Consider the following 26067-nt stretch of genomic DNA (forward strand, 5'->3'; position numbering starts at 1 on the left):
TTCAGAGAGAAGGGGATGGGTGAGGGAGAGAGATAGAGAAACAGAGAAACATCAGTTGGTTAGTGCCTGAGAGGGGACCGAACCCACAACCCTTCCATTTGCAGGATGATGCTCCAATCAACTGAGCCACACAGGCCAGGGCTACCATTCTTCCAATTTACTGATCAGGAAGTGAACTATAAATAGCTTGCCTATGCTTTCTCAGTATGTTATACAAAGTTAGCATTCACATTTGACTCCAAACCTTTGCCTGCTTCCACCACCACTCAGTCCTCAATGCTACTGCCCACATCCATACTGCTACTGGAACCTGAGGTGACAGACAAGGAGGTAAACTATCTTGTCTTCCACTCTCATCTCTGTTTCTATATCAGATTTGATTTCTACAGTCTGGCATTTCACAATACTTTCACTAGGCTAAAACTAGTTTCTGTTCCTAACTCCAGGGTGTCAAGGTTTTTGTTCTTTTTTATGCCATGATAACAGGTAACTCATGCTCTTTTAGATCCCTTTGCCACTCATCATTACTATTTCCCTTCCTACTTTTCTTCCTCTCTCCTTCTATTCCTCACTTCTTTCCTTGATTACCCCTGTTATAAACATCTGCTTTATTAATGGTTGTCTAGCACCTTTTGACCACCTCTCCTATTTAAGAGACATTTTCTACATTATGAGTCCTGGCTGCCAGACTTGGAAACTAAACCTTTTTCCTCATTCCCCATGGGCTCTCTGGGTCCAAGCAAGGAATCTGGGCCATGCATCAGACATGACAATATTTTTTTTTAATTTTGAAGAAAAGAAGTTAACTTTTCTCTTATGAAAGAATAAAAATCTACTATACTCCAAGACGTCCAAGGGACACAGTTTCCTTTCAGCTGATTACTAACATGAGAGAGTGACTCTCCTGTGTCAGGGCCACACTGTCCTATAATACCTCCCATTGGCCCAAACTTACTCCCATGGCCACATTCAGCTTCAAGAGAGGCTGGACAATGTTGTTTTTACTCTGAGAAGCTGGCCATTTGACTAAATATTCTATTACAATGGAAAAAGGAGAGAATATATATTGGGATACAAAGAACAGTCTCTCTTATAAAAGAGAACAATATGAGGATGTAGACACTCACTGAATCTGCTTCTTGGCACTTTGTGGTTCCCAGTGGATCTAAGCATTTGGCTTCTCAGAGGCATCTAGCATCCAGTCTTGAGCTTCATGGGTACAATCTGTGATATTCCAATGAAACTGAGAGGTAGGACCCACATGTTGACAGCAGTGGAATTTTTATTAATGATTGCCACGCACTGAGCATTTTCTGTGGCTGTGGCTTGCTAGCCATTCTGGTAATCCTAAAATGTCTCTTGATAAATTCAATTTTTATCAAAACTAACTAGAATAAAGTCCATGGTATATGTCTCAAAACCACCTCCTTGCCAGTGTCATCACATGGATGATTATAATCTTTTCCACTTTTCTCAAAATCAGTTAGTCAATAACCTCTTTTGTACATTTTAGCATAAAAGTAAATGAACACCCTTAAGCCTTCTTCTTGATCACATCAAAAATTATTTTCTTTAACTTAATATTGTGTAATTTTATTTATTCTCCACTTTTCTCAAAATCAGTTAGTCAATAACCTCTTTTGTACATTTTAGCGTAAAAGTAAATGAACACCCTTAAGCCTTCTTCTTGATCACATCAAAAATTATTTTCTTTAACTTAATATTGTGTAATTTTATTTATTCTTAAACTGTTACAAACCACATTAGAAAAGAAGAAAAAGGGAAATTGCTTGTCTGGCCACATGATAAGAGAACCACGAGGTAGAAACAACATATGTCTTGAGTCATAGCATGAAAGACAAGCATCCCTAATGAGCTGCCCAATTTTCATGTGACAAAAAAACAAACAAACAAAAAAAAACCTTTGGGTTACAAAGTCACTAAGGTTTAACATTTTTAAAAATTCTTTCAGTAGAGCCTATTATTTCCATTTACAGTCACATTTTCTTCTACAAAATTAAGTAGACCTCAAAAGTGGTAAAGAAAAAGTAAAAAGTACAGTTTATTTTAGAATCATTTTTCTGATTTTTTCTTTCAAACATTTGCACTATTGCTGCCATATATTTTCATGTTATAAGTCCCATAAGATATAGTTATTTTTGCTTTAGATAGCTAATTAATATTGAGACTGAGTGAAAATTAAAAGAAAACAATAACTTCACTTTTTTCCAGAGTTCTCCATATCTTTGTGTAGATTCAAATTTTTGTCTGGCACCATCATCATTCTACTCTTTGAAGAACTATGCTTAACAATTTTTGTGGTATAAGAATACTAGCTATGAATTCTCTCAGATTTCTTTTTTGTGTCTAAAAATTTTTTTGTTGTTTTGTATGCAAAAATATCTCTTTATACTTCTCTTGCCTTTATTGTTTCTCTTTGTCTCTTATTTTTTAGCATTTTAGCTGTAATATGCCATAGGATATCTATTTAAATTTTTGAGTTTTTCTGTGGGATATTCACCTTGTTTGTGTTATTTTTAGTTTGTGTTTATTTTTAGCAATAAACTTTTTTATTGTTGTTCAAATACTGTTGTCTCCATTTTCCCTCTATTCTCCCCACCCTACCCTCAATCCTAACCCCCTTTAGCTTTGTCCATGTGTCCTTTATACATGTCCCATGACAACTCTTCCCCTTGTTTACCTCATTTTCCTCCCTGCTCTGGTCACCTCAAAAATTCTTATTTTCTTCTGTCCTAAGCATGAACTGTCCCTGCTTTTATCAGGCATAAGCTCTTCAGCCTTCCACTTCCTTTAAATATGCTATAGAAGCAACCCTTACCTCCCCCAACACACCCACATTAAATCTTAAATCTCTTCCTCCCCCTGTCTCTTTCCCCTCAGCACACAAACTAAAAACCTGCTTGGGGTTCTTCTTCTAACACTATTTTCTGTCAACAGAGTTGCATCTATTCTTTGGCTTCTTTAAGCCATTCCATTATTTCTTCCACTTTCTCTACCATTTCTTCATTACTCACTGATTCCTAAAACCCTCATAATTCCTCCTCTATGCCCACTAATTTGTTGAAACCACTTTCTCAGAAGTCACTCACAAACCTTTAATGACCAGATTTGACCGTGTTTCTCTTCTCAGTATCCTCATGTTCTTCGACACATTGGCACTGATGAACAGCTCCTCTTTTTAAAACCTAAGTCTTCTCCTTGATGGGTGAACATTACCCTGATCTCTTTCTTTGTCCCTAACAGCTATTTGTCCACCTCCTTTAATTTTTTTTAACATTACCTTTAAATCCTCATCACTAGCCCACTACACCTGTGCCACATTCTGTGCTACCCATGGCATCATGCTTCACTGATTTTCCCAAGTCAGGCTGGAGAGTGCCCTCAAATTTCCCTCTCCTTTAACGCAGGCATGCAGTCAGTCATGAAGTTCTGCCAGTTCTTCCCCTTGGATATTTCATCATGGATGAAAAGGAAGTCCTCCGTTTCACCCCTTAATAGTTTCTCCTTGTTCTCAAGCTATAATCCAAACTTGATAGCATGAGTTATAATCTGGCCCTATTTACTTCTCCCAGTCTGTCTCTTAAAGAAATCACCCCTGCATGGACCTATCACATTTCCTCTTGGCCTTGAGAATCTTAAATATTCCTTTTGATCTACCTGGAATGATCTTTTTCTTACTCTTGACTTAAGTAATAATTATTTTTCTTCAGATTCTCAGTTTAGGTATTACTTTCTCTATGAAGTCTTTTGGGATTTCTCCCTACTTTGTCTCATATGCTTTTATATTATAACATTTAACATTATTTATGATTTAGAATTGCCTCTTTACTTTTTTGTATTTCTAACCTATATTAAGCTCTCTGAGGAAAGTGATTGTGATTGCACTGTTTACATTTACCATTACATTTACAATGCTCTATAAATACCTATTAAATTAATAAACCCATGATACATTTCTGTCTCATTAATGTTAGAATTACCCAGAGACCTCTCCTTGGGTTTATTCAGAACTGAAACTTAGAAACCAATGATAATATCTGGGCTTTATCTTTCTTTACATTTAGTGTGCAAGGTGGCTCCCAAAAGCCCCAGACACACTTTCTGCCTGCTTAGCCCTCTTGAACTATTTACCTCTCTATACATATCCTTCCTTGTAAACATCTAGTCTCTGTCATACAGCCTCCCTTGTAGTATGTATGACCATATCTTCTTGTTTTGAAGTTTTGAGCATATTATTACTTCTGTTTACAATAATGTAAATAATTCCTACTTATGCATCATCTGTGACAAAGTATTCTTGAGTTGTCAAGACTAATTCTGGTCCTGCTTTTGAATTATCCTGCAGAAGGCAGTTATCCCAATCAGAAACAGATTGCTTGTATTGCAATTACCTTTTTAAGTTCCCATATGTCTATTTTTTTTTCACCATCTTTCTCCAGTATGGAGCACAATCACTGACATATTATAAATGTTCAATAAAGTTAAAAATTTTTGATTAATTTGCTATAGGAAGTTTTATATATGAGGATTATAATGTCAGTATTCTTAAATGATAAACTCTGACACTGTCTCAATCAGATTTTGCACAATAATACTGCCTAAAAAAAAAAACCACCAAAACATGGTGGCTTAAAACATCAAGATCTGACTTCCGGCAACATGGAGGCATAGGTGGATACACTGTACCTACACACACAACCAAGATTAGAACAACAACCATTTAGAGCCAGCATAACACCCAGAACTGACAGAGAATTTATCTGAATGGAAGTCGGACAGCCAAGAAGTTGAAGTAGATCCGTTCATCCAGACCAGTAGGAGAGGCTGAGAGGAGAAGCGGGCGCCGGTCATGGCAGCAGAGATTGGGAAGAACTGGGTGCATAAAGCAACTGGGAGTGCATAAGCCCTCCGGGATGCAGCGGTGGACCCTGGTACGCAAGCGGCGGCTGGCAGACCCAGTGAGGCGGCATTGTGGACCAGGGCAGAGCACACAACCCAGGTCCAGAGAAGGGACTGAGATCCCAGGAGAATGGAGCTACCACCATTGTTCCCTCCTGCCCCTGCCCCCACATACAACGTCACAATCTAGCGACTGGGGGGCCCAGCGCAGGTGAACACCTAAGACTCTGCCCCTCACCGTAACAAGAGGGACCAGACTGAAAAAAAAAAAAAAAAAGGAGAGAGAGAAATTTGTCTCCAACAGAACGGATCAGTCCCCCAGGACTCATCCTTTTGAGCAACCAAGAAATAGCTAATCTATCAGATGCACAGTTCAAAACACCGGTGATCCGGAAGCTCACAGAATTGGTTGATTTTGGTCGCAAATTAGATGAAAAAATGCAGGTTACCATAAAAAAGATAAAGGAAGATGCTCGGAGAACCAATAGTGAAGGGAAGGAAACCGGGATTCAAAACAATAGAGTGGACCAGAAGGAAGCAAGAAACAACCAAACAGGAAAGAATAGAGAAATAAGAATTCAAAAAAAACGAGGAGAAGCTTAGGAACCTCCAGGACATCTTTAAATGTTCCAACATCTGAATTATAGAGGTACCAGAAGGGGAAGAGGAAAAGCAACAGATTGAGCACGTATTTGAACAAATAATAAAGGAGAACTTCCCCACTCTGGCAAAAAAAATAGATTTCCAAGAAATCCAGGAAGCTCAGAGAGCCCCAAAGAAGTTGGACCCAAGAAGAAACACACCAAGGCACATCATAATTACATTAGCCAAGGTAAAAATGAAGGAGAGAATCTTAGAAGCAGCAAGAGATAAGGGGACAGTCACCTACAAAGGAGTTCCCATCAGACTGTCAGCTGATTTCTCAGAAGAGACCTTATAGGCAAGAAGGGGCTGGAAAGAAATATTCCAAGTCATGAAAGACAAGGACCTACATCCAAGATTGCTCTATCCAGCAAAGCTCTCATTTAGAATGGAAGGGCAGATAAAGTGCTTCCCAGACAAGGTCAAATTAAAGGAGTTCATCACCACCAAGCCCTTATTTTATGAAATGTTAAAGGGACTTATCTAAGAAAAGAAGATAAAAAAAAACATGTATAGTAAAAGGACAGCAAACTCACAATTATTAACAACCACAAGTAAAGCACAATCAAAAGAAACTAAGCAAACAACTAGAACAGGAACAGAACCACAGAAATGGAGATCACATGGAGGGTTAGTAACAGGAGAGTGGGAGGAGAAGAGAGGGGGAAAAGGTACAGAGAATAAGTAGCATAGAATGTAGGTTGAAAATAGATAGGGGGAGGGTAAGAATAGTATGGGAAATGCAGAAGCTAAAGAAATTATAAGTATGACACATGGACATGACTGAAGGGGGGATATGGGTGGGAGAGGGTGTACAGGGTAGAGGGAGGTGAAGGGGGAAAATGGGACAACTGTAATAGCATAATCAATAACATATATTTAAAAAACATCAAGATCTTATTTCTTTTTTCTTTTTTTAAATCATAGAGATGGTACTTTTTAAAAAGATTTATTTATTTCTTTTTAGAGAGGGAAGGGAGGGAGAAAGAGAGAGAAAGAGCAAGAGAGATCAATTTGCAGTTGATGGGGGTCATGGCCCACAACCCAGGCATGTGCCCTGGCTGGGAATCGAACCTGCAACACTTTGGTTCGCAGCCGGCACTCAATCCACTGGGCTACGCCAGCCAGGGCTAAGATCTTATTTCTCATTCATGAGTTTGCAGGTCAGCTTCAGCTCAGCTTGGCTAGGTTGGTTGCTGTGTTCTATGCTCCAGGGTCCAGCTTGGGCCCTTATGTGCTACACATGATTGTGTAGCTACAAAGCACTCTTTGGCCAGTGCTTACCAGCCAATTTCTTCTCCTGGTAAATCCATGAGTCCAAAAGCCAAGTCAAAACCATACAAGCATATTTAAAGTTCTGCTTTTGTTGTATCTACTATGTTTCCAAGACCAATATCAATAAAGCAAGGAAGTTTACTCTTCCCACAGGAATGACAAGGGAATTAATATTTGCTGAACAATAATCTGAATCAGTGTAAATTCTGCTAAAGAACGCTGACAAGAATGGATACTGAGCTTTCTCAACTGTAGAAAGCAGTCAGAAGAAAAAAATTCGATGTCCCTCATGTAGTACTGCTATAGGCATGGTTTCCAGTTCTCAGTTTCCAGTTTGTTCATAGGCAATTCCTTGGCAATGCTAAAATGAAGTGATAGAAACAAAGATTCCCTCAGAGCACACAAAGGCTTAATAAATCAAACATGTTTCCTAGGTCTTCAAATAACTTTATCATCTGAAGTAATGCCATATAACTCAAAAGCTCTTTGTGAACATATATTTGATCTACTTAATCAGAATATTAAAAGGAAATCAAAATCAGTAGAAATGTTAAGATTCAAAACTATCAAACTTGAACATGAAGCCAAAAATCTAAAGCCATCTTTTCTTATATGCTTCCCTTTGTACATATTTGTCATCTTCATGTAGTTGAAATTTTTTCTGCCCTTCTGTGATGAGAGTGGGTGGTGGTGGGGATGGTTCCCAATAACCTGAAATATAAGGAGATATTCTCATTGCACATGCAATTCTAGGTAGCCTTTAAGACAAAAGGTATATAAATATCATAGTTTGAATTCATTTTACTTGTTGATAATCATGAGATACCCATATATAACAGTGAAATTGCCTTACCCATTCACCAGGCGTATACCAGTGTATAAGAGGAAGGAAATATACTAAATCCATATTTAGAAAAGGTGTTGATTTTTAACTGAGCTATTACATGAAGAAAATGTGAACATAATACACTTGCTATTTTCAGATTTGGAATCTATTCTCTAGGGAAAACTTTGAAGAACATCAACTAATCAGTTGTTTATCATGAACACGAAGAGTGGTTCTAGGATGGGATAATTTTATCACATCAGAAGGTCATTCTGCAAAGCAAAACTGGAATTAAAAAGAGTTCAATTTTTTTAGTGATTAGAGACAAGCAAATTAAAATTACAATGAGATACCAAGTGTTAGCAAAGATATAGAGCAAACACAATTTTTATAAATTGCTGAAGTGAAGATAAATTTGCTACAACTGCCTTTGCAAAGAAATTGGCAGTACCAACTAAAGTTAAATGCACCCTATGACTCAGCTATTAATATTTCAGGTTATAGAAGCCATCTCTATAATCCCATCAAAAATACTTAGGAGTACCAGAAATTATGTACAAAATATTTTATAGCAACATAATTCATGTTATCCTCATGCTGAAAAAAATAACATATATCAATCAAAACTAAAAATAGATTAATCATGGTGCAATCACAAAATGGAATGTTGTTGCATACAATTACATTGACAGATCTCATAAATAGAACATGGAATAAAAAAGCAAAACACAAAAGTATGCATATTACATGATTGTATGGAATTAACACTTAAAAACAGATGAAACTAATCTGATTGGTAGTTGTTGAAGGGAGCGTAAGAAGAGCTTCTGAGGTGCTGTTATATTTCTCCACTTGGCTAGTGGGGACACAGGTGCATTCATTTTGTGCTAGCTCATCAACTGTGCCTTTGTGATTTATGCATTTTTCTGGATGATTGTTTTACTTGAATAAAAATCTACTAATTAAGAAAAAACAGATAAACACAAAAATCCAAAATATGTACTGTACTGGATGCTTTCATAGTTTATATAACTTTCTATTCTCACATCTAATTGTGAAGCAGGTGTTGATAAATTCCAGGGTACACAAGATGACTTGGAGGCTCAGAGATATCCTGACAATGCCAAGGTTAGACAATACCTTGTCACTCTCACAAAATCTCTCTGATACAGGTGTCTGGATCCTCTCACTCAATTTTCCCATTATACTTTCTATTCAGAAAAGGGTTTTCATAAACTTGCAACACAGCACTAAACTGTAAACAGGAAGCTCATAGTTGAAGAAGGTGCCATAATGGATGGAAACAAAAGTTTGATGAAGAAGGTTATGAAATGGGACCTACCTAATAAGGAAAATGAGGGAGTTCTAGGAGATTCCAGTGAAAGTAAATAATTCCCTTTCCCTTTATAGAGAAGTGTTAAGAAATGTGGGGCCACATGGGGCTAAAAGGATGCTGCAATGGTGGATGGATGCAAGTACACTTGGAAGCCATGGTGAGCCACAGAAGTAGTAGGTACATAATGCAAGTCACAGACATAACTTTGAAAGTATTAAACTCATAAATGTGGTTTAAAATGTCTGAAGAACTTTAACTGTATCTATATTTAAGACCAATAGTTGTAAAGATTTTAACTGTAACAAATTGAGTATTACTCTTAAAACAAGTTGTTTTCTTCTTAACAGTGTCTTCTGTGTATATAATTTTCCTTGTACACTTGTATATCAAGGAATTTCTAGACTAATTAATCTCTACTTTGTATAGAAGTCAACATAATATAGATCAGGAGTTGGCAAACTTTTTCTATAAAGGGCTAAATGGTAAATATTTTAAGAATTGTAGGTCACAGAGTCTCTGTTGGTAACTATTCAATTTTGCTGTTATAGCATGAAAGTAGCCATAGATAATATATAAACAAATGGGTATAGCTGTGTTACAACAAAATTTTAAGTGTAAAACAAGTGGTGAGCTAGATTTTACCTGTGTAAGGGGAGACAGAGAGAGAGAGAGAGAGAACATGATAGTGGAATGGAGGGAGGAAGGAAAATTATGGAAGATGAGATCAGAGAAGTAACCTGGAAACAAATCATGTGAAATCTTGCAAATCATTAAAAAGGATGGCTTTTTGTCCAGAGGCAAGGCATGATGTGATTTCCATGTCAGAAATGTTTCTCTGTTGTGATGAGAAAGTCTATAGTGGGCAAGGATGGAAGTATGAACACTAGTTAAGAAGACATTTTGGTGATCCAAGTGAAACTGATGATGTCTCTGACCAAGGTCACTTCAGTGGAGGTGTGAGAAGTAGTCTTGTTCTGGATATATGTAAGATAAAGGCCAAAGGGATTTCCAGTGTGTTGTTTGATAGGTTTGGCATGGATGACTCCAGTTTGGAGGTAGACCAGATCTTATCTAAATCTCTCCTTTTACTTTGCATTCCTCTCATTGTAGAGGATGCATCCAAATTGTTTTTGATACTTAAAACTTGGGTTTTGGAATAAAATGGGTAAAGCAGTCTCACCATGGGTCCTAGAATTTACTACTGCATAAAGTTTTTCTCCTTTTGGAAAAGCAGAGACTAAGGCTCAATATGTATTATCAACAAATAATTTTGTACTAGGCATCAGAACATGGTCACAAGTGCTAAATTTTTCACTTCGTTTCTCTTGGGGTAATAAAATATTTTAGACAAAACTCATTAGACTATAAGCTTCTGTTTTTTTTTTTTTTTTAAATCCGCACCCAAGGATATGTTGATTGATTTTTAGAGAGGAAAGAGAGAGACAAAGAGAAACAATGTGAGAGAGAAATATCAATTGGTTGCCTCCTGCATTGGCCCTGACTGGTCAAGTCTGCAACCTAGGTGTGTGCCCTGCCCAGGAATCAAACCCATATCCTTTTGGTGCATGGGACAATGCTCCAACCAACTGAGCCACCCAGCCAGAGTAAGCCTCTACTTTTTAAGAAGAAAATAGGAACCACAGAAAAAGTGGTTCTGCCTGGTTTGATCTGCCTGGTTTAATCTGAAACTGTCTATGTCTAGAAACTCTCTGAGAATAGGTGCTGTGTTATCTCCTTAGATGGTCTGAAATCAAGTCCTCCTTCACCAGAATTCCTATGACTGAAATATTGTGCCTTCAATAAGCTTGACTAGCCATTAACATCATGTTGTCAGCTACATCTAATGCCTAGAGAAAGTGTTCCTACTAACATCTGTGTCATTATTCCACCCTGGGCCAGATGAAGGGATAGACTATTGACATTCTTTCTACCTGTTTCTTCATGTCCTTGTCCACAGTAGGTGGGATTCTTTATGTTTAACATTCTCATTATTAAATGTTTTATATTCATATAAAATATGTAAAATTTCTGAAAAGAATTAGAAGTTACTATAAATTATTTAAATCAATTCACAGAAATTCTACATTGTTCTTATTCATTCTATCATCTAATAGACAAGTAGTCAAAAGCAATAAGTAACATATCTGCTGTCATGTTAGAAACTACCAGGGACTACTTTGAGTTACAAGTTCCCAGGCCACACACCAGTACTACCAAATCAGGAGTGCTGGGAATTGTGCATGGAGATTGTGTTTTTGTTTTGTTTTGTTTTGTTTTTTCTTAAAATCTGCAAAGAAGATCTTGATATTATGGACCTGGATTAGATTTTCTAGAATGGTGCTTCAGTCTTCCCACGATTACTGCAATCATGATATTTAGATATGCCATCAAAGCAGCTATCACTAAAGAACTGAAGGCATTGAGAACTTGCAGCCCAGATGTGATTTTGGGCAGACTTGTCATTTCCTGTGAGCATAGGGTCTGACTATTTGAGAATGAGCTGAGTTCAGGTGACCTCTGTTGTTCACACTGAATGATCACCTAAAGTTTTATTTCAACTTTAGATTACCAAATGATCATATCTGCTTCTATTTGGAGAATGTAATGTGGTTTGTTCATTTATTTCCATCATCAGTAAATTGCTGATCCCTGCCAAACTTCACTGAAACAGCCAACCATACAGTCTTCAAAATAATTCACATCAATAGTATGTATTTGAAAGCTCTCTCATTCCTTTCTTGGCAAATACAAACTGCTGACTCACATACCTTTCTATGTCGAGTGTGTTTAACCTTGTATTGCAGCTTAATAGTTTCATTCCAAAACAAAGACTGGAATTGGAAGGTGCAGGGAGAAAGTGCAGTAGGTGAAATGAAAGTTTTGCAATATGTTACCATATTTAGGAATCTTAAATTACCTCTAAATAATATACAAGCTATGACGTGAGGCTGAAATGAATCTGTGACAGAATGTTTTACCCAGACTCAACTCCCATCTTTTCTCCTAGCAAATAGGAAAACAAATTTACTTTGTGGAATTTGTTCTAATTAAGGCATTTTCCTTTCAAATTCAAAATTATCACCCAATTTTCTGGATGACCCTGGTTCATCCATCACTGTAGCCAAAATCCAGGCTGTTATTAGTGAAGCATGATATTTAGTCACTTGATTTTCCCAGAATGAAGTTCAATATGTTATCATTGCAGCCTCCCTTTTTCAAGCATCCAAAATTATCAAATTAAAGAAAAGTAATAGTCAATTTCTGGCACCTTTACATTGAAAGTCCCCTATCTCCATTCCTACTCTGTGGCAGGATTATGAAATTAACAAGCTAACTCAAGATAAAATCACATGCACTGTGATTTTCTAAAATGCTGAGCAACTCATTATAAAGTTCCGACATAACCACATACAATCACACTTCTAAAAATTAAGGAACAAACCATGTAAATTACTTTTCACTTATAGGTAAAATAGAGTTATGTTCTTGACTCAGATAACTACACATAGGTTTTCCTACATGTTGTCCACTGGGTACTCAATAATGTGTGTGATGCTAGAATTCTTTACTGCCTGACAATATAGTATGCATTCAGGCTTTTTTTTCAATCCTTGGCCCCTATCCACTAAATGCCAATATAGACTCCTCATTGTTGTGACAACCATAAACCTCTCTTTATAAATTTCCAAAGGAGAACTCTTAAGAACCACTGATCCAATTGATGAGGAAATAGACATCCTTCCAACACACTGAAGGACAGCATCCCACTCAAAGTCTATAAAATGGGGCATTACAGCATAAACTGGCCTCTGTATTTTGAAAGCATTTTCTGTTCTTTTGGACTGAGTGGTAAAGTGAGAGTGCTGTGGATTTAGAATGAGAAGATATCTCAGCTCCAATCATGGTCCTGCCTTGAATTCAGTAACTATGTGACTCTGGGCAAGTTACTTTCCCCCATTCTGAGTCTCATTGCCCTTATGAATAAAACACAGGTAAAATAGTGACTGTCCTGCCCATCTCACAGGATGTCCCCCAAATCAAAATATGTGATCTAACTTTGTTATCTAGCTGGTTGTTAGAACTGCGCAGTAATTATTAATGCTCAGTGATGCCATGAGGAGATGGGCAGGGGACTGTGCTTATAAGCCTGGAACTGGCTGGTATTCTGGTTGTATGGATTGACTAAATGTGAGTTCACCATATACAGTAAGTGCTGCTCATACCAATGGCTTCCATCCAAGGGCCTACATTGGATATATACTCCTGTCTGCCTTCTAAGCATGTTTCCTATGTCATCTCTGGGGCATAGCTTCCAGGGCTTTCTTTGCTCTCTTTTCTTCAGTCTCCAGCCCATCTCTCCACTGACACCTTCCCTGTTAAGCTACCACTTTCCCACTTACTTATTTCCTCTGCTTTATGAATGTCCCCACTCTCTCTTACACCTGATTTCTCCAATACAGTTTGCATAGGTATGTAACAGTAGCTCCTAACCTTGACTGCACATTAGAATCAGGTTTGTAATTATTCCTACCATATTAGTTTACATGGCAACAATTTCCTAATCATTGTTACTCATTTTTTTAATGAAAGGCTGTGGTAGACCTTTGGAGTTAAGAAATTGGCTCAGGTGGGCGAGAGGCAACCAGTAACAAAGTCTCCAGTGGTCTGTGATGATTTGATATGGCAGGCAGATGTCCTCACAAGAGTAAGAAAACCACAAGGAAGTCATGAAAGTCTAGGAGAGAAGCTGGGAATTAGTGCAGAAGTTCAGGGTCAATGGTGAGCACAGATTAAAGAGTGGTTGGTCTTAATCCAGATGTCATAAGTATATCAGCTACTTCTCATAGGATGGTGCTTCTCTTGAAGTCTTAGATGTGCCTAAGGATTTTTCTCCTTGCCATGTGAGGACAGAGCCCTAGCACTGGTTTGAACAGTAGCATTGAGCAAGTCATATACTTACCAGGGAACAACTGAAATTTAGAAATCTAACATGAATTTCATTAAAACTCACGTGTTCTGCTGAAAGACATTCTAAGTTTATTGAGGTGAATCCTTGTGAAAGGCCAGGCTAGAGGTAGGAGTTAGACCTAATTTCTGAGGGTATGATTTTAAGACAAGTAGACGTTAACCAAAGGGGCTCAGGAACTAGAACTGACTCAGGCTCCTCTTAAGTCAAGGTATCAGGAGAACCAACATAGTGCTGATTCAAAATCAGATGGGTAACTTATTCATGGTTCTATATGGTAAAGGGGTCTCTTCTACTTAAGTAGACCCTATCCGATATCTGGGAAAACTGGAAAAGTGTCCACCTCCCCCAGCCCTGGGTAAAGGAAACAGAAAGGCCTGGCCAGGAAACAAACCAAGGGCTCACTGTTATTAGCAACATTCTCTTCTTAGGAGAAATAACACCTGGGGCAGAAAATTAGACTGAAATGTAATTATTCAGGCTGAGCAATGTGGCTGAGGTGAGAGGAACTTTCACACTCTGTGACATTGTTACCCCAAGAAAAACATTAAGTAAGTCTGACGGCAGAGCTCACCTCAGACTTGTCCTGAGATTAGATGGGACTGAGTAGTATGGTATGCAAGTTAATGGCATGAGTTTAGGGATTTTTATTTAATTTTTAATTTTTTCTTTTTTAATATATTTTATTGATTATGCTATTACAGTTGTCCCATTTCCCCCTTCACTCCCCTCCACCCTGCACACCCCCTCCCACCCACATTTCCCCCTTTAGTTCATGTCCATGTGTCATACTTGTAAGTTATTTAGCTTCTGCATTTCCCATACTATTCTTACCCTCCCCCTGTCTACTTTCTACCTACCATCTATTCTACTTATTCTCTGTACATTGTCCCCTCTCTCCTACCCTCCCACTCCCCTGTTGATTACCCTCCATGTGATCTCCATTTCTGTGGTTCTGTTCCTGTTCTAGTTGTTTGCTTAGTTCATTTTGTGTTTTTTTAGGTGTAGTCATTAATAATTGTGAGTTTTCTGTCATTTTACTGTACACGTTTTTTATCTTCTTTTTCTTAGATAAGTCCCTTTAACATTTCATATAATAAGGATTTGGTGATGATGAACTCCTTGAACTTGACCTTATCTGGGAAGCACTTGATCTGCCCTTCCATTCTAAATGAAAGCTTTGCTGGATAAAGCAATCTTGGATGTAGGTCCTTGCCTTTCATGACTTGGAATACTTCTTTCCAGCCCCTTCTTGCCTATAAGATCTCTTCTGAGAAATCAGCTGATAGTCTTATGGGCACTCCTTTGTAGGTAATTGTCTCCTTGTCTCTTGCTGTTTCTAGGATTCTCTTCTTCATTTTAATCTTGGGTAATGTAATTATGATGTGCTTTGGTGTATTCCTCCTTGGATCCAACATCTTAGGGACTCTCTGAGCTTCCTGCACTTCCTGGAAGTCTATTTCCTTTGCCAGAATGCAGAAGTTCTCCTTTATTATTTGTTCAAATAACTTTTCCACTTGTTGCTCTTCCCCTTCTCCTTCTGGTGCCCCTATAATTTTTATTTTTATTTTTATTTTGGGGTCTTTTTATTGTTTTTTGTTTGTTTGTTTGTTTTTGCTGATTGAGACTGGCCTGTGTGTCTTTGGGACCTAATAAGCACCTCAATGAGCCTTGGGTCTGCCTGAGCCTAAAGGCTCCCATCCCAACCTCTCCCCATGGAGAGCTGCTCTGGTCCAAAGGTAGAGGTCATTTGTGCAATAATGTGTGAACATGCTGCTTCCCTGTCCACAGAGGCTTGTCCAGAGCTGTGCCTTCCAATGTTTTTGAACCTTAGCCACTTTATCCCCCACTTACTCAGAGTTCACCATCAGCTTCTTGACCTAAAAGACATCCTTCCTAACTTAAGTTTTGGATTCATCCTCCAGAGTCTTCATGAAAGTTTATGAGCTTACACCACCCCAGCTGCTCCAATGGCTCCACAGGGGAAGCAGTGCTGCAATCCGCATGATTCATTCCAACTCATGCTTTCTCCATGGTCACTGATGACCTCATTTTGTACATTTTTTTCCATTTTCTGTGTTTTGTTATGGATAGATAGCAAAAATTTACATTTCCAGCCCTGGTTGGTGTGGCTAAGTGGGTTGAGCACTGACCTGTGAACCAAAGGGTCACTGGTTTGATTTCCAGTCATAGTACATGCCTAGGTTGTGGGTCAAGTCCACAGTTGGTGGCATGTGAGAAGCAACCACACATTAATGTTTCTCTCTGTTTCTTTCTCCCTCCCTTCTCCTCTTTCTAAAAGTAAAAATAAAATAAATTTTAAAAAATAATTTAAAAAATTTATATTTCCATTGATAGCACATTAAGACTTTGGTATAATCAATAGTGGACTGACATACAGAGGGCTTAGGTTTCAGCAGGCTCTGCTACTACTAATGTAAATTTAAATAAGTATTAAACTTCTCTGACCATCAATTTCTTCTTCAGTAAAATGGAAAAGTAACATCTAGCTCATTTCATCATTGAGTTGTAATAAAAATCAAATGAAACTCTAAATACAAACTATAAGGAAAAATACAGATAGAAACCATTGATCAATCTACCCATTCATTTACTCTCAAAGAGTTGATGAGCCCCTATTTATTGTGGCAGGGAGAGTTAGCACTGGGGTTACTAGTCAAGTGAATTATTTGAATATAGATAAAATAATCATTTTGACAACTATAAGTTACAATTCTGACAGAGGCAATAAAGGAGAGGTGTGTGGTTCATATGATATGGAAGATCCAAACTCCTTCTGGTGTCAGTTAGCTGAGCTATAGAGAATAGAGAGAATTTAACCAGGTAAAAAGGGTAAGCAATAGAATTCCAGAGACAAGGAATAGCCTAAGTCAGGAGGGACCATGCCAGAAATAAAGGACCACCAGTAAGCCAGCACAGTTTATCTTCTCTATTGGGGAGAGGATGAGGTGGTAGATGATGAGGCTTAGGAAGCAGGTATGCACCAGATCACACACTGCTTGTTTGTCATGGTAAGGAGATTTGACTTTAACCTAAAAGCAATAAATTTTAGGGGAGATAAAGGAGAAAGACAGGAAAGTAATATGTTGAGATTTGCATCTTAAGATCATTCCTCTTGTAGATATTTGACTGCATTTCTTGTTTTATTCCTTGACTTTATCTTTCATGGACCCCAACTCAAATCCTTTTGATTGCTGTGGTGGGATGCCCCTGAAACTTAAAGCATTTTGCATACTTGGACTTATATTTTAATCCCCCCATTTATAAATTATATAATTTTAAAGAAGGAGCACAGCCATCATTAAGTCTTTTCATCTAATCTATGAAATGGTCATGATAATTCATCTAAGAGTTTTGAATGAATAAATGAGATCATGTATGCAATTTCTGGCACATAATGAGTCAATAAATGCTAGCTTTGGTTATTACCCTCTGTGATAATTTACTCTTCTTGTAATCACACTCTTTTAGGTAAGATACATTTTAACTTTTTTCTCTTTTTAATAAGAAGGTGACATTATTGATCTACTATCAGTAGAAAATGCTATTTCATTTATTTCCTATAGAGGGGATGGATTTGCATCAAGACATTTACATTTACTTCTTAAGTTCACTAATGCTCACGCTCTACATTACTTTATCTAGGAGTAATTTAGCTGATATCAGGAATTAATGCCATTACTATTTTAGGATTTTGCCAAATGGAGTAATATAAAATGATTCCAGAGTCCAAAAAAAGGGGTGAGTGGGAATAAATTTAAGTTGCTCTCTTACTACTGTTAGTAGTAGCCAGTCAACTCAGTCTTTTGTTTCATGACACTTACATTTTTCAAGTGGGAACAGTAGCCCCATATAAAGCAGGTGCAGCTGGTTTTATAGTATTGAAAAATTGTTCACCCTAACCAATAAGATGTTGGGTGTGTGGTGACTTCAATTATCAGGCCCCAGAAACTTTTGTAAATGAAAATGGTCATTTTTGAGTAAGACACAATGGAAAATGTTAGGTAGTGTTTGACCTACAAAGGGTAAAAACATAAAAATTAATTTGGGGATAAAATTAAGATTCTCCTCACAATCTCAAAGCTTTCTTCTCTAATCACGCTGCAGACACTATCAGTGAACAGGGAATCTATGTATTATTTCCAAGTTTCTCCCATTGTCAGTCACTATGACAAAGTGCCGACCAGTCTGACACAATGATGAATCACTCCAGACATTGAGTTTTCACGTGGCTGTCTGGGGTTCTTAGAAGGCTGAAGTCTGGGAATGCCACAGACCAACACTGGTTACTCTGCTCATGAACAAAGCTGGGATTTGGTAAAAGTTAAGCAGATGCATTTAGGGAAGAAAGATGTGTAATAAACATTTACTGTCTACAGTTCTACTGTGTCTTCATGTTGCAATTGGTTTAAATGCCTATTAAGTAAATCCTCAATTTCCAAATGCCTTCTTCTATGCTTTGCTGAAATGTGTTAGATTTGAGAGTACATTGAGAAGTTTAAATATTAAACAAATATTTTTGTTTATTGTTTTCAGCTATAAAATAACATGTTGGCTCTCCTTGCCCTTTATCCTTGAAATTTTAACAAGTAACATAATTCTCTGCTAATAATTTTTTAAAACTGATTAGATCTAACAAACTCAATGCTATTGGAATTTATGATGGATTAGTGCATTGTCTGATGTAAATGTACTTGTAATGTCTACTTTAGTTTCCTGTTGAAGGACTTGTCAATACACCACTGCCTCAAATCCATTTTCTTGGTAAAAATGTTGTAGTTTTCTCATTATTATTCACAAAGGCAGCTTCCTGAGTGATTTCTGCTCCTGCACAATATTCATGATAGCAATTTGATACCTTAGCAGTTTCAAGGTTATCAAGTGATTGAAAATCCTACTGCTTACTTCAAGGTGTAACATACAACTGTGCTGTCATCCATTATAGCAGCATAATAGTTTTTTGTAATGCCTTTCATGAACTGCTGATTTAGAATTGTAAGCCTAACTTCTGAAGGCACTTATCGGTCTCAGTCTGGGGAAGTAATGCTTAACTGGAAAACATTAGTCAGGAACCCTTTGTGTGACTTAAAAAAACAACAACAAAGAAAAAACAAGTTTAATTTCTCTTTTAGATACTGCTAGAAGACATTAAAATGCATTTGCAAAAAAACAAACAAAAAGACATCGTTTATCTGGTCCTTTGAATGGCTAATGCTAATCCGCAGTGATTCTTAGAAGCATTGGATTTTGCAGGTTGTGGAGATTAAGTTAGAAGCAAAAAATTACTGAAAGAGATGATGGAGATGTTGCTAAACTAAAAACACACAAAAGTCAAGTAAATTCATAATAAAGCTGGGAAGTAAGATCAATCATTATTCCAAATCCCTCTTTAAGCTCCATCCACACATTGAATTTTGGTTTAGGGGTCTCTGGTTGGAGCAGAGGGATTGCTTGAATAAGTTTAGAAAGTAGCATCTGTTTAAGTAACAGATGTCTGTGTCACCAAGGTGCTATGTTCTCCCTTTTTATATATGGGGAAATTGCTGCTGAAAGAGTTTTATTGTCTTTATGCAAATGAAAATAACACATTCTTCTCCTTACAGGGTTTCTTTTCATGATGTGATTCTGCAACAACCATAAAGAACTTCAGTTTCATCAAAAATTCTTTTCATATTTTAGAATGTGATAGTTTTTTATGAACTTTCAATTATGCATGAAATGAGGTTTGGGATTGCAGACATTTAAAAAGGCCCTACTGGGTCAAAGCAAATTGAGCAGGGTGAGAGAGAGTGTTGCCCCTCACCTGCTGTGACACCAACAGACAGGACACGGGGAGGCCCTCACACTCCCTCAGAGAGCTCTCACGATTTGGATGGAGGGCAAATTTTGGAATGATTTCAACTTCATTCATTTTATTTTCAGCTTATGGAAATCTCTTTGCTCCTCTTGTTTTTCAGGAGAGATGGTAAGTGGAGTCATCCAAAAATATCCTCCAACCTGACATAAAATTAACCATCCTAAATAGGATAGGAAGTATGCATAAGGAACTGCACTTCTGCTGCACACCAAGGTACAGTGGGTGTCTTGAAGAAAAGCACCTGTGCAATTGTTTGAGTTGTGAGCCAACCTGCTCATATCTTTCATGAATGCCATTTTTACCTAAAGGTCAAACTAGAGATAAATTATGGATATCTGGATTTGGTTATTTCAAAAACATTGTAAAAATGAATTAAGTCTGTTACTTTGAAGAAAATGATGGACAGCATTTGTTACCAGTGATAAAATTCAAACTTTCAAGTAGAAATCTGAACTTTAGAGAATTTGTATCCATCGCCATGAGTTTACCAGCTTCACAATATTTAAAGACTTTTCTGATGAGATTGGCACTGCTGTTAATAAATGAGATTTTTTGATATTGTATAATGAAACGTGTCATTATTTGTAAGATTCACATAATTCAGTGAACTAAGATTTTCCAAGTCATCAATGCATGATGTTACAGGCTCACACATGATGAAAAGATCCATTTGAAGTACAAGATAAGCTAGTGGATTATAATGTAATTGTAAGAAATGTTCACTGAAATGATTTCAGATCAACACACAATTAACTTTTAAGTAACTACTACTTGTTGAGATTTGGTATACTAAGAAAAAAGGAATGTTTGTAATTATCAAAAAAAAGCAATTTAAGTTCTCCTTATTTTTCCAACTATAGTCCTGAGGACAGATTTTTGTCATGTATTTCCCTCAAATAACAAACAACAGATTGGATGCTCAAGTATATACAGCAATCCAGCTATCTTCTATTCAGCCAGACATTCACAAGATTTATACTGACAGAGGTATTCAGAGACTATTAAATTGACTGGCTTATTAAAATAAACCTGAAAGATCTTTTGTCAAAGTTATCATTTTGTGGACAATTATAAAAATTAAAGTGATTTCAGGAGCTCATGGGTGTCTCATATTTTCCAAGAACAATGGATTCTACATCTATGGAAAGCATGTATGTATGGTAAACCAAATATCCCTAGGTATCAGCAGCCTAGTACCAGCAGCTGAGGTCAAATGAGCATTAAGGCCTTACCAGGCTAATTAAGATGTGCCTGCATACTTCAGAGCCTCAACGTTCCCTCTTCTGGGTCCTACATTTCTCCCACCCCACAAGTTTTTTGAAACTATCAAAATGTTTTTTAATATGTTATTATTTATGTTATTACAATTGTCCCAATTTTCCCCCTTTGCTCCATCCACCCAACCTCCCCTCTACTCCACACAGTCATTCCCCATACCATTATCCATGTCCATGGGTCATTTATGTGTATTCTTTGACTAATCCCTTCACTTTCTTTCAATCAGTCCCCACCTCCTCCTCCCTTCTTACAGCTGTCAGTCTATTTCATGTCAAACTATCAGTTATGTTTGTGAATCAATTAAGTTCACAAGAATCCTCTTTTCCTTTCTGTGTAGCTCAAGTCAGAGCCAACATTGTTCATGCTTTCCTTCAGGTTACTAGAAACTGGATGGGCTTAATGCCATTGTCATCAAATTGCATCAGTCACCATTGCTCTGAGAAAGCTGGGAGGATGTCATTTTTTCTAAGAAATGGGAGTATAGTGAGCATCCCAGCAGGGACTACGAGCTATGAAATAGGAAGAGACTTGCTGCCTATTCAAGGCCACGAGGAACAAAGAGATGGTAGTCTCTCCAAACAAACAAACAACCCCTAGAAACTAGTGGGGACTAGGTATAGGGTCTAGGTTAGCACTTGGCGAAGGATAGGGGATATTTGGGAGTGATGAGGTAAAAAGCTGAGCTTCCACAAAGTACATAGCTATATTAGAAATATAGTTTGTGAAAATGTTCTGGTAACATAAAAAAATGAGGTCCTCATGACACCCAGATGTTTCCAAAGTGTCTATAAAGCCACCCTAGCTAAAGGAAAAAACACAACTCAGGGTATAATGATTCTCTTTTATCAATACTTACCTGAGAGATGACCCATGTCCTCCAACCCTGCTTTTCATCAAGAGCTAATGAAACTATGACTGGTTATTGAGTGACTCCTCCAAAGAGAGGAGAGATGTCATAACTCAGTGGGATACATTTAATGTTGGAAATGTAAGAGGCAGATTTGGGGGTAGGCAAGACTTAAATATTCCTAACAGCTGAAAATAGCTGCAAACCCCACTCATGCTGAAGCTACTACCTCATCTGAAGTTGAACCATTTTTCTCTGTTTCTCTTCACTCAATATGTGTTGTCTTAAGAATCATATTTGGGGGAAAGGAACCTCTAGAGACAGGGAATTTCAGAAAATACCTTTCAAGCACTCAAGTAAACTGATGCTGGTCCCCTTTGTCCCTCAGACTGTATGAGTGTGTTTATAGATATTTCATAAACTAATATTTCAGTAAGCACAACATTCTTTTGGAGATAAGTATGACTTAAAAAAGGTTTATCGTGATTCAAAATTATTTTTAATTATAAATGCTGAAATTTATCTCCATAATTATAGATGAGTATGATTTGATAATCTGCAGAAATCAGTTCTCAGAGATTATTATGAAATTTTAGTGAGGTTGTTTGAATTGAAGGACATAGAATATAACAGAAGGCTTAATAAAGAATATTCACTTCAGTATTATGGCTACAATTTATATGAAGGTGGGTGTAGAGGCTGTGTCTAAAAATGGTGAAACTCAAATGTCACGTTTATAGTTGCAGTAACAGTTTATTTGTGGAAATTTTTACAGATGTCATTAGAATGGTCATTATTAGTCCTGTGATTTCCCAGATAACCTAACACTAAGAAGAGAGCACCAATCATACCTGCGTAGAGTGTCAACTGAGGCATATGGAGACTTTGTTGCATATCTCAATTACCAAAACTGAACTTCTAAAGACACATTGTACATCTGAGTATATGATCTCTCTCCTCACCATCTACAACTCCATTTTATTTGCATCCTCAACAAAGCAGCTCCTGAATATTGTCTGAATATTATGAAGGCAGAATATAAAACAGTAGAGTAGGAAGTAAAGTTAAATGGGTGTGATGGTGAGATAAATGTAAGAGCCCATAATAGGGCAATCATGGAAAGATGTATGTTGCAGCTAGAGTGGGAGCAGAGGCTCAGGATCAGAGGGCAGGTGCTTGCTTCCTTAAGTCAGCCTAGATCACACTGCCTTTGACCCAAATTAATAGGCAGGTGTTCAGGGAAATTCCAGATTACATATAGTAAATAGGTTTCTTCTGGTATACTGACGACACTTGATGGATAATGGAGCTGGCATTCTGTATTGAAATACAATTGGGGTTGTGGGGAAGAGAAGGTTGTAATTCATTTATAATATCTGCCATGGACATGACAAGGGTGACCGCTACATGTGTGACATATTTACCACCCTGCTCCACATTTTTCTGAGCAGCCTGCTAAATGTATGACTATCTCTTCCTTCCACATTCTCAGGTTCTAAGGTCACCTTGATGTTCAATGACATTGCCTGCTGTAGAGATTGGCATGTGTATGAAAATTTCTGGCACAGGTACTTCTATCTTCTCTTGTCCTCTCATTTCTAGAAGACATAAGGGATTTAATTCTCTATATTCATCATTCTCATAACCTTCTTCACTGGTCCTGTTCCCAGAATAATTTTCCTAAGACTCTGCCAGAGATGCTGTCCATTTCTGTATTCTCTCAAATGAGAGACATAGACAAAAAAAAAAAACTAAACTACTTGTCAGAGAGAGAGAGAGAGGACTCAGTGGGACTATTCCCTTAGGCCACTAAAATCTCTACAATAATTCAAATGAAATGACAGCCAAATAACTTCTTTATTTGTTCCCTTCCCTTGACTTGCTACCAGAATGTGGACAGTTTTTTAGAAAGCCCAAGTTAAAAATTGCTTACTCTCTCTATTTATATTGCATTTTAATTTAATTGGTTGCTTTCCTCCATTTGTTTGGAGGTGGCGACCCAGCTCTAGGGGCCTAGGGATGATGAAGTAAACAAGGAGAGAGAGAGAAAGAGAGCACACACATGAAAAACCCCATCAGCAATACTTTCTCTTATTTATAGTGACAACCCCCAGCAAAATATAAAAATATATTAGAGATATGACAGCTTTGTTGCTTCTTGATCACAAACCAGCACTTAGGAGCTCACTTTTGTGAATAGATAAAAAGGGCTGCATCTTGATAAACTAGGGTGATGAAAAAGGAGATAGAGAAATTGAGCAAAGGGCAATGTGCCCTAGACAAAACCAGTATAAGGACAAATACTCTAAATAAAAGGGAGATTCTTGGGTTATTATCTGTGGATGCCCTCAACTGCAGGTGGATGAAAACCACTTCCCATCCACAAATTAGAATGCCAGGAAGGCAAGAAGTCTTTAGACTTGCTTTCCAGTACTAGGATTTATATTTGATAAATAAAACATTCAGTCTTCAATTTACTTCCCATCAAAATAAGAGATGCATGGAAGAATGCCTGCAAATATTTGAGGCATTCCTATTCTTGTGTTAAAATAGAGGTATTTTCCAACTCATAAGTGGGTCCATGATTGAAAGTTCAACAAAAGTGCGCTCTGTGCTAAGATGCAGATCCTGCTCTCAAAAGACGCTTCCGTGGAACCAAAAGTTTTCTGGAAGTTGATTTGAAACTTGCAATGCCTTTAAGCTCTGTTGGGTGGCTTAGTTGGTTGGAGCATTGTCCCAAGCACCAAAATGTTACAGGTTCAATTCCCTGGCAGATCACATACCTATGTTTGATTCCCATTCAGAGCACATATTTAGGTTTTGGGTTTGAGCTTCAGTCAGGGCATGTATAAGAGGAAACTGATCAATGTTTCTCACACTGATGTTTCTCTCTCACTCTTGCTCTCACTGTCACCCTCTTCTACTCTCTCTAGAAATCAATTTTTAAAAAAACTTGTAATGCCTTCTCCATAGAAATTATGTTAAATGTGGCTGTTGGTTTTCAGTTCCCAATCACTTTGTTTTTGAAATATTACTTCAACTGTGCCACACCAACCCTTCTTTTACTGGCACCATTATTATTATTATTATTATTATTATTATTATTATTTCTATGATGGGAAAATGTATTTTGAGTTTCAATCTAGGACAGAGGAAGTGCTTTGCTGACAGAATCCATTAAAATATCTGACTTCCCTGGTTCTGAGTCACTTGAAAAGGGAGAAAAGCTGCAGAGAAGTGGAGGGCAGAAGGTTCCCTGCCTATGAAAATGTCAACAGTCACTCCTCACTACAAGTGTGAGTACCCAAGAATCCCAGTTTTGACTTAGGCTGAAGACATCTCACCATTGCTTTAGATATGTTTCTCTGATTCTGTCCTTGCTATCTATTCTCCTAAACCCCCTGGTCCACCTAACTTGACTAGTTTTAAGAGCACATGCAGTTTTACATCAAAGTCCTTTCCCAGTCAGGACCATGACCCATTACTCCCCATCCACCCTTGTTTCTACTCCTGATTCATGTTCGATTGCTATCTCAGCTCTTCCACTCTGGCAGACTCTTTATCAGAATACCCAGTCTTTATGAATCTGCTTCTACCTACCTTAGCTTATCTTTGTCATGGTTAGGCATTGTCTTTGATGTGTGATTCTGCCTGCAGGTAATCATCCCCACCTTCCTGACTCCCCCATATGCTCTCTTTGGTACCTGAGGTCAAGAGAAAATATTCCAATGAGAAGTATGAAGAAGGGGAAACGGGAGTTATTTATTAACTTCAGTTAACTCTTATTAACTCTATAATTATTTAAAGAGTTATCTAAGTCAGCCACCCATCCACCAACTCCACTAATTCCACAATTTAATTTAAAGTGGGTTTTTTTGATGATACTGAGGTCATTAAATCCCCACATATTCTTCTCCATTCCTTTCCTACTTCCCCCTTTGAGACATATAGGGGTCTTGCAAAAAAAAATAAAATAAAAATAAAAAGAAGCTACACACACCCCAACTCAACTCCCAACTCCACCACCAACAACTTCAGTGTGAAGCTTTTCCATCAGCACAGTTTCCCAACCATCAGAATGTTCTTTACCAAGTTAGAG

General features: G+C 37.5%; 1 pseudogene; it reads left to right on the top strand.

Moving 5' to 3' along the window:
* Nucleotides 1-26067, top strand: part of LOC114494874 — a 52017-nt pseudogene that overhangs the window by 18644 nt on the left and 7306 nt on the right.

Source organism: Phyllostomus discolor, chromosome 4 (assembly GCF_004126475.2).
Source record: "Phyllostomus discolor isolate MPI-MPIP mPhyDis1 chromosome 4, mPhyDis1.pri.v3, whole genome shotgun sequence".
In the NCBI taxonomy this organism is placed as follows: domain Eukaryota; kingdom Metazoa; phylum Chordata; class Mammalia; order Chiroptera; family Phyllostomidae; genus Phyllostomus; species Phyllostomus discolor.